This window comes from Tachypleus tridentatus, chromosome 12, assembly GCF_004210375.1.
Source record: "Tachypleus tridentatus isolate NWPU-2018 chromosome 12, ASM421037v1, whole genome shotgun sequence".
NCBI classification, from domain to species: Eukaryota; Metazoa; Arthropoda; class Merostomata; order Xiphosura; family Limulidae; genus Tachypleus; species Tachypleus tridentatus.
Window position 1 is genome coordinate 33639323 of NC_134836.1, and position 9253 is coordinate 33648575.

A 9253-nucleotide genomic window follows, 5' to 3' on the forward strand; every position below is an offset into this window, starting at 1 on the left:
TCTTTGATTTTGCGTCTGTTTATATTTGTTTCATTACTTAGTATCTGTATGTTTTCTATGGTTATGTTGTGTTTATTTGATTTGCAGTGTTCAAAACGTGTGAAGGGTTTTTTTTCCCCCCCAAACGCTGAACTGAGACTCAGCACATGAAACAAAACAAACACTCAACATATTAAGAAATCAAATAAACACAGCCACAAAGCTATGCTCACCCGATAAAATTAACGATGAAATCAACAAAATAAATCAACTTCATCAACATCAACAAATTTCCTCCAAAAACCGTAGAAAAAACACACACACCTAGACCAGCAACAAACAAACAACAATAAATCCTAAAATATAAAATCTTACATAGCTGAATACTATATGTTCCCGACATCAGCGAAAAAGTAACCAACATTTGGAAAAAAACTTACAACAAAACACAACATTCCAGTAAACACCAAATTTATTCAAAAACCAGGCACAAAACTAAAATTCATACTATGTGAAAACTACACTGACAAACACAATGCCAACATAATTTATAAAATACAATGCAACACCTGCCACGACTTCTATATTAGAGAAACAAGCAGAAAAATGGAAACTAGATTCAAAGAAAAAAAACAACACCTTCACACGTTTTTGAACACTGCAAATCAAATAAACATAACATAACTATAGAAAACACCCACATATTAAGTAGGGAAACAAATATAAACAAACACAAAATCAAAGAAGCCCTACTTATAAGGCAACTAAAACCAAAATTAAACCAGTATAAAGGAACACCTTTATATCTATACCAATTAATAATCTAACATCCACCTGCAACGACCCTACAATCCCGCACCCGTTTATACTCTCGTTCCTAAGACATATGTTCGTCAACGGTCACATTCAAGCTCTATCTTTCTTAACCTTAAGAGGACCTACTGAGGTCGAAACGTTGTTCTCTGCTAACCAATAAAAGTGTTAATACCCATACCAGTTGTTCTGAGATACATCTTTATTTCAAGTAGGTTTTTTGGTCAACAAGAAGTTACATGGTTTATAATGAGTGAAGTCTATAAACGTTCCTGGTAAAAAAATCTGAAGTTCCCCATTAATAAGCGTTAATCACAAGTATAGTTTCCGAGGTTTATAGTATACTGTAACTATAGCAAGACATATATATTGTCTCTTGACACGTTGTGTTGGTTAATTTTATAGGTTCGAGAGGAAAGTTTCTAGAAATTTCAGCTAGGGCAACAATACTGACAATTACTAGTATTTACTTTCACACATAACACATCGTTGATTCTTTCACTCAAAAATCTACAACTTTAGTGAATAGACAGGAATTTCACAATATAAGTTACACGCATTTATAAATATATATATTTATCTGAAACAAACATCAATATTAAAATAAATATATAATAATAATTTTATTACAATACACATATTGTTGATTCTCACACTTGAGATTCTCCTACAGTTTATTGAGTAGGTGGAAATTTCGCAATACACATTTAATAGTATAAGTTATATGCATTTCTAAATACGTATTTAAATGAAACAAATATCGATATTAAAATGATTATGTAATAGTCACAAGATGTAAAATGTTAAGCTGTGATTGGAGACTGTCATGGTGATTTGTTTGAGGATGTAAGGAGCATTTACAGCTCTAAATTCTTTATATAAAATGCATAACAATGGGCAAATATATGCCTAGACTTAAACACAATCTTTAATAAGCGTGTATAAAATTTTACCAGTTGAGTAACAGCCTTTTCAAATAAAACATATACATCTAAAACATCATTTAAATAAATTTACGTGTCTTTTAAAGTAACTATTCTACGAATGTGTTTAATAAAATTTAATATTGTATATGTTTATTTATTATATTTATTTTTATTCCTTCATTCCATACATGATATATGGGTTGGCTCCCTAAAGTCATTGTATGTACAGTGTACAAAGCATTGAATGTCTATATGTTACAGTCAGTTCATGCTGATCTGTTATTATCTGGTAATTCTTGTTTTGTACTTAAGCTTTTTAAAGGAACACCATATATTTGTAATAAAGCTAATTCTGATGAATAATTGTAACAAATCGACTTTTCACTACCCTAAAGCTTTTAAATTACTTTACTTAGTATTTTACAAAAGTTGTGAATGCAACATACAAAACCGTTTCAAGCCTATAGCCGAAGGGTCTGTGGGACAAACAAAGCTTCCACTCCTGCCAAAGTTCCGCTCGCCTATTAACATTGATTTCGTCCTTTCTTTGATGATTGCTTCTCATTAAATAATTGTTTTTATATAACACAGCATTCATGCAAAAGTAACATTTTTATACTTAGAGAAATTTTAGTAGAAACCTTTATTTGTGGTAATAATAAGGAAACCACTACGTATTTTGGATTTTTTTTTCATCCTTGGATACCACAGTCACACATGAAACGAGTTCTATTTCGAACAAAAATAACCCACTTCCATTATTAGTAGTACTGGATATTGTTTCAATAGCATTTCATTTCTACCGTGGATCAGTTCCTAAAATACAAATGTCTGAACCTCTGTTTAATGAGCATTAATGTCACATTGAAATCAGAGATAGTACGTCTCTACTCCTTACATCTGGATTGTAGTTCTTTACTTCAGATGAATGGTTTGTATGATATATTGCAAGGTCAGGTAACAATGTAGCAGATCCACGTCTCATTACAAACAGGGGCGTAGATCCTTCATTTTAGGTTGGGGGTATGGTGCATACAATCACCCTCCTACAGTTTGGTCTGTTGAATTGTTTTATTGCATCACAGGCCTACAAATCGTGTGTTTGTTCTTGTGATTCTCGTGTTTTTACCAATCAAATTACATAATTAGGCCTAAATGTAGGCTTTTTCAGTAGCCGAAATGTACATCTTTAATACAGTCGTGCTTCTAAGCTTTTCGATCTAAGCGATAGTTCGTAAGTATCAGTCAGTAGGCCTAAGTATACATGCGAGGTTTGCAAACACTATCACAGAATCTACCTACGTCTTGTATGTAGTGTAATATTAAGTAAACTTTTCATCACAACAGATTGAACAGAGCATGAAATTCGAAAATATTACTCCCAAGCGTAAACTCCTGTGATCTAGATCTGGCAGGCCATTTGTAGCTGCATCAATCTTATGTGTATATTTTGCGGTTTTCCCACGCCATTTGTTCTTATGCATGTCGAGCCGGTTTTATTGTCGAACGCCTTACTCTCCTTAGTTGCCAAAGCCGTTGACAATAGTACAGTTAACGACAGGTTCGGGCCGCTCGGATTCAAACGCGCCCTACATCATCCCCCTCCGCTCCCTTTAGTCTGAGCCTCGATTTTACAACAGGGCTCATTAGACCTGTGTTTGTGGCTCTCGTTAATCCATGAAATTTCAGATTATCACCACCCTCTAATAAAGTGCTGGTGCTTTATGGTAAAAGAACAATATATTCTCTTATCATAGATAGTGAAAATATTGTATTTTCTTGTATAATTAGAACACAAAAGGAGCGATTTCAACGGCCTGAAGCCTCTACTCGAATTGTATTGCTAATTTTTGTTTAGGTGTTTTTATTTAATAGACGTGCTTATAGACATTATATCACAACGTGTTTGCCTTTTGATGAGAACTGAAATATAATATATTTGTGATTGTTTAAGTATTTTTCGAGAAACTTGCAATTACTTGTGTTGTAACTAGCACACATTATTGTCCTAGCGATGCCCAGGCGGTCAGTCGGCTCGGTAGTCACTGTGAGGTTCGCGCGTTCGACTTAAATACATTGTACAGCTCAGTCCTATTTCCATTCTGTTCTATCTTCGTTCGTTGTACGTTGGAGTTTTTCAATAAAGACTGTATTTTAGCTTGTTTAGTCATCTGTGAAACATATTCCAATTATGACAAGCAAGCGTCTGAAACTTTCCTCTATTAGACAGTTCTGCAAGCCGGTTACTAGTACTACAAGTGACAATGCAGATGCAGATAATCCAACAATCTCAAGCAAAGGAATAGAAACTTGCCATACAGAGGAAATACCATGTCCATCAGAGGACGAGTCTGAAAATGCTTGTGCAACTATTACACATCATGAACCACCAAATAGTTGTGAAACAAGTTTGTGCAGTAATGAAAAATCTCATACTCCACAGATACAGTGTGGAAAGCCATATCATCCAGACGCACAACTAATACCACGACAGAAAGCAAAATCTCAAAATATTAACTTCCAGGGCAAGTGGTTTGATGAGCTCCCATGGCTGCACTTCGACAATCAGACTCAAAAAGTCATATGCTTTCATTGTGCCAAGGCGAAAAATAGAGGCCTTTTTACAGGGAAATTGGAGAGGCCAGTGGAGCATACCTTCATATCCACCGGTTTTTGCAACTGAAAAAAGGCAAAACAGAAATTCAACGAATACCAATCCTCTTCCCAGCACAGATTCGCTATATCTCCAGAAGGTTCACTTGGTGTAACTCTAGTGACTGTCCAGCTACATGATGGAAAAAAGAAGCAGACAGGAAGAATGCAAAAGAAGTCTAGCCAAAATATTCAGAAGTTTACGTCAAGGTTTAGCAGTACGTGGATATACTGATGCTGGAAGAGGAAGGTCCTAAGTTGACAGCCTGCTTGTCAAAGAAAACTACATTCACATTACCCCAGACTCAGAATTAAATAATGGAGATGTTCAGCCATCAAATACTGAGGAACATAGCACACGAAGTGCAGCAAAGTAAAATCTTTGCATTAATGGTTGATGACACTCAAGATGTTACAGGTGCCGAACAGGAAGCAATATGTGTACGATACGTAGATGAGAACCTTGACGTCCATGAGACATTTCTTTGTTTGTACAGTGTTTCCAATACCACTGGTGAAACAATATTGTCGACTATACTTGGTGTACTGACTAGACTCAATTTACCACTGTCAGGATTAAGAGCACAAACTTATGATAGAGCCGCTAACATGAGTGGTGCGTACAGTGGATGCCAGGCAAAAATAAAAGAGAAGAAACCGTCAGCTTTGTTTTTTTCATTGCGGAGTACACAAGGCTAATTTAATAATGCAACATTCAGTTGAAGCTTGTGAATGTGTTCGAGATTCTGTCCAGTGGGTACATGAACTTGGTGTCTTGCTTCAGAGGTCAGGCAAGTACAAGACAATATATGAAAATATTGTATCGTTAGACAGCCACAATGGTCCAGTTAAAACATCCGCCCACTGTGTCCAACATGCTGGTTGTGCCGCCTATCTGCAATTACATGTGCTGATGATCACTACAGTGACATTGTTGATTCTTTGTCTGAATTAGCAAATGAAAAATCAGATGTAGCAGTGAAAGCACGAGGTCTGCTGGAAAGATTTGACAAAGGAAAGACAGTTTTAGGATTGTTGATGGCTCAGCATCCATTAGCTGCATTAGAGGAACTAAACCATGCATTCCAAGCAAAATCAGCGACAGTATCTGCCATGATTGAAGTATCTGCAATGACAGTTGAGCAATTGTAGGTATTGCGAACAGAGGAAAATTACCACAAGATATTTGATGAAGCTGAGAAAAAGGTAACTTTCCTAGATCTGGTGCCTATTGAACTACCACGTATTCGCAGAACCCCCAGAAGGATCACAGCACTCCATTCTGCAACAGCTATAGATTACTACAGAAGCCAATATTTTGAATTTGTGGACACAGTCATAGAACATCTGACCACTAGATTCAATGCAGACAACAATGACTTGAGGCAATATCTGGAACTTGAGACATAATCACATCTGGGAAGATTGACAACCCGGTTATAAACTTCTATCCAGAAATCTCTGCACAACGGCTCGAGTTTCAGTTGCCCATGTTCAAAGGAGCAACAAAAGCAGTATCTCTGAAAGGTGCGAAGGATGCTTACTGTAAAATGCATGAAACAAACCAGCAGATGTTTAGTGAAGTGTTTCTTCTCATGAAAATTTTGCTTGTATGTCCAGTATCCAGCTGCGAATGTGAACGCAGCTTTTCTGCATTAAGACGGTTGAAGACATGGTTAAGGTCAACTATGTCTCAGTGCCACCTCAACCATGTGGCAGTTTGTCACACCCACAAAGATGAAGTCAACAAGATAAATATAGAAGAGCTTATGAAAGAATTCATAAAGAAATCATCACAAAGGAGGTCTACGGTTGGGAACATGTAGACTAGAGGACTAAATGAATCTTACTTCAATGAAAAGTATGAATAATTATGTGCTACATTGTATTGATGTGTAATTTTTAAGAGTTCGCAAAGACATTTAATTATTTTTATCAAACAACATGAACAGTTTTTCAGTAGATATAAACTTATCAAGGGTAATTACTAATTTTATTAATATTTGAAAACGTAATTCATGCAATGAAAGTTATTAGTAACCTTGTCAAGTATAATGGCCATCTTTTATACTGTGCAGTGTGCAGGAATAAGCTCATGTGGCAGTTAATTTATGACACATTTGTCTTTATTCTGTTAACATTTTGAAAATTGTTCACAACAGCTCACTTATACAAACCTACATGGAAACCTTGAAGTATCGTGGCAACAAGATTACTCTGTGACTGCATGTTTACAACTTTCAGGTTTACATAATAAGAGATTACCAATTTGCAAATTAAACAGTCCACATAAGTGGTTGCAAAAATCATCCCTCCCATCAGGTGTAAGAAATATACGTCCCTAATTACAAATAAACATCATGTTACGCTAAAGTCCATTATTATTAAAACAAGCCACCATATCTCTGGTTGCAAGTTGATTGCCACACCTTCCTAAATAAGAAGCCAGACCTAATTCAAATACCACTTGTTTGATGTAGCTGATATAACGATTTTCTATTGATCTTCATGCTTTAGCTGTGTATCAGGTTGAGGGAAATTTCTATCAGCTGTTTGCATAACAGGATATGAACAATCATGCACTTACTAACTTGGTAAGACATAGTTAAAAGAAGGAATGCACCTCTTAGAGTCTAATCATCTACTTAAAGACCACTCCTGTGAGAAAAGAGGTAAAAGTGATGCAAATGGACCTCAGATGCCTTGTTTTATACAGAACTACGGAATATGCATCATTATAACTTGCAGAGTCAGTACCAGTGTGTTATAAGTAAATTCTTTGTCAAACCGTAAGATCGTTTCTGATCCAAATTAGCCATAACAGTGGTCATTGTTTTAACTCTTTTTGTTTGTTTCTGTATGAAACTCAGTGTGACCACTTTGAAATTTGTCATCAAACATATATTCCGGTCAGAGACAAAATGTCCTTAACGCCCTTATGATACTATGTAGTTCAGTCAACAAGCTACCTTTGTCTCAGTATGTTACACTGATAATGATAAAGTTTCCATTAATTTGTTTGATCTTCCTATGCAATATCCTCATATCATCTTCAATGACCAAATTCTCATTAGATTCATGCTTTTAAGCATTGCATTTAGATAACTTTGGCCTACAGAGGGTTGAATCTGAGATGCAGCTTAGAGATAGTCGTATCAGTCATGAAGTTGCTCTTCAAGCAATAAGCATATAATTACTAAAAAATGCAGCAAAAGTAGGTACCTGGTGAGATTTGCTTTACTGCTATATACCTGCGATAATTGTAGTGCTTGTTGGAGACGTTCCTAATTTTCTTCAAGTCTGGATACATGCAAATCCTGAAATATGTAATGTTCTTGAGTAAGGTCAGCAGCAGAACAAGTAGGGACACATGTAATAATTGCATTCTGCATCAACCTGAGCCACTATATATTGTCTCAAAACATAATAAGAGTGCCTGAATAGCTTTATAATTCTCCAAGAAACTGCCGGGTTATGACAAGATGCTGGCTATTCCACATGAACGGATTTACCGTTATAAGTTTAGTTTAGTACCTATGCTTGTTTCATTATAGTTTTTGTTTGCATGTGATGTTATCAAACGTTATATATACGTTATAAATAACGTATATTGTTGACTATGTATTGCGCAAGTTCCACCTGTTCCCAAAATTTGTAGAACGTTCGTGTGCGTAAGAATCAACAATATTCTACATGTGTATGTAATACCAGAGTTTGACAGTATTGTCACGAGCTTTGGTGAAAATTCAAGAATCTTACTTGATTTGTATGAAAAACAGATAGTCGAGAGACAGTAAAATAATATTTTTGGACAGCTACAATCAGTATGTAGTAGGTCTGGGAAACTATAATTGTGATTAACGTCTATCAATAAGAAAACTCCAGAATTGGACCAATAACGCTATAGATTTCGAACATTACAAACCGTTGAACTTTAGTGAATTACTTCAGACGTTATTACTTCTACGAGGATATTAAATATTTTCGCTGGAAGGATTCATCTTGTGAAGCCAATCAAGAAGCAACAGCTAGTTATCTAAAGCATGATGTGACAATATCAACTCAGAATTAATTTGTTCATTGCGGAGGTGGACCGTCGATAAAATATTTATTTCTATACCGGACGTAAGAATCAATATAGTTTGTAAAACTCTTCTATATAAACCATAATTTCTAATAACTTATTAATAACCGTTATTATAAATTCTATTGCTTTTTTTGTTTGTATTTTAAAATATAATTCTGTTAAAAAGGGAAATTGTGTGTATCAACTTGTTGACAAATTAAATACATTTGATACATATTAACACTTCATTAACTTCTAAATTAAAATTAAAATTTCCGATTATTTGAAATAATAATACGTTAACATACGTAATATAATAAATCGAAGACTCGTTCGAAATAAATAATAATAATAAATAATAATACGTAACACACCTGACTAACAATGTCTGCCATTTATAACTGAACTCTTTTCCTGGCTTCAGGTGATCCTGTCCAAAATACAGAAGGGCAGAGCAAGTTGGTGTAGTAGCTGTAGTTCCTCTTAACAACTTGCAGTTTGTCAGTCCTAGGACAAATAAAAAAAAAAATAGATATAGCTGTAGTCCAGATGGCGAAAAGATCATTTCCTCACCTTTCAACCACATCTTCCTCCTGCTTCCTGCAAGTCCGAGGTTGGCCTCAGAAAATATTTTGTACGGCATCCAAAAGGTTAAACAGAACAAATCTATTAATAAGTTCAGTAGAAGAAAATACCTGATTACAATACCGGTATCATAACTTAATAATTTAGTCAATCTTGGTATAAAAACTTACTATTCTATTGAATTTATAGCAACCAGGTGGCTAAGCAGAACAAAGTTCAGCGAATATTAATT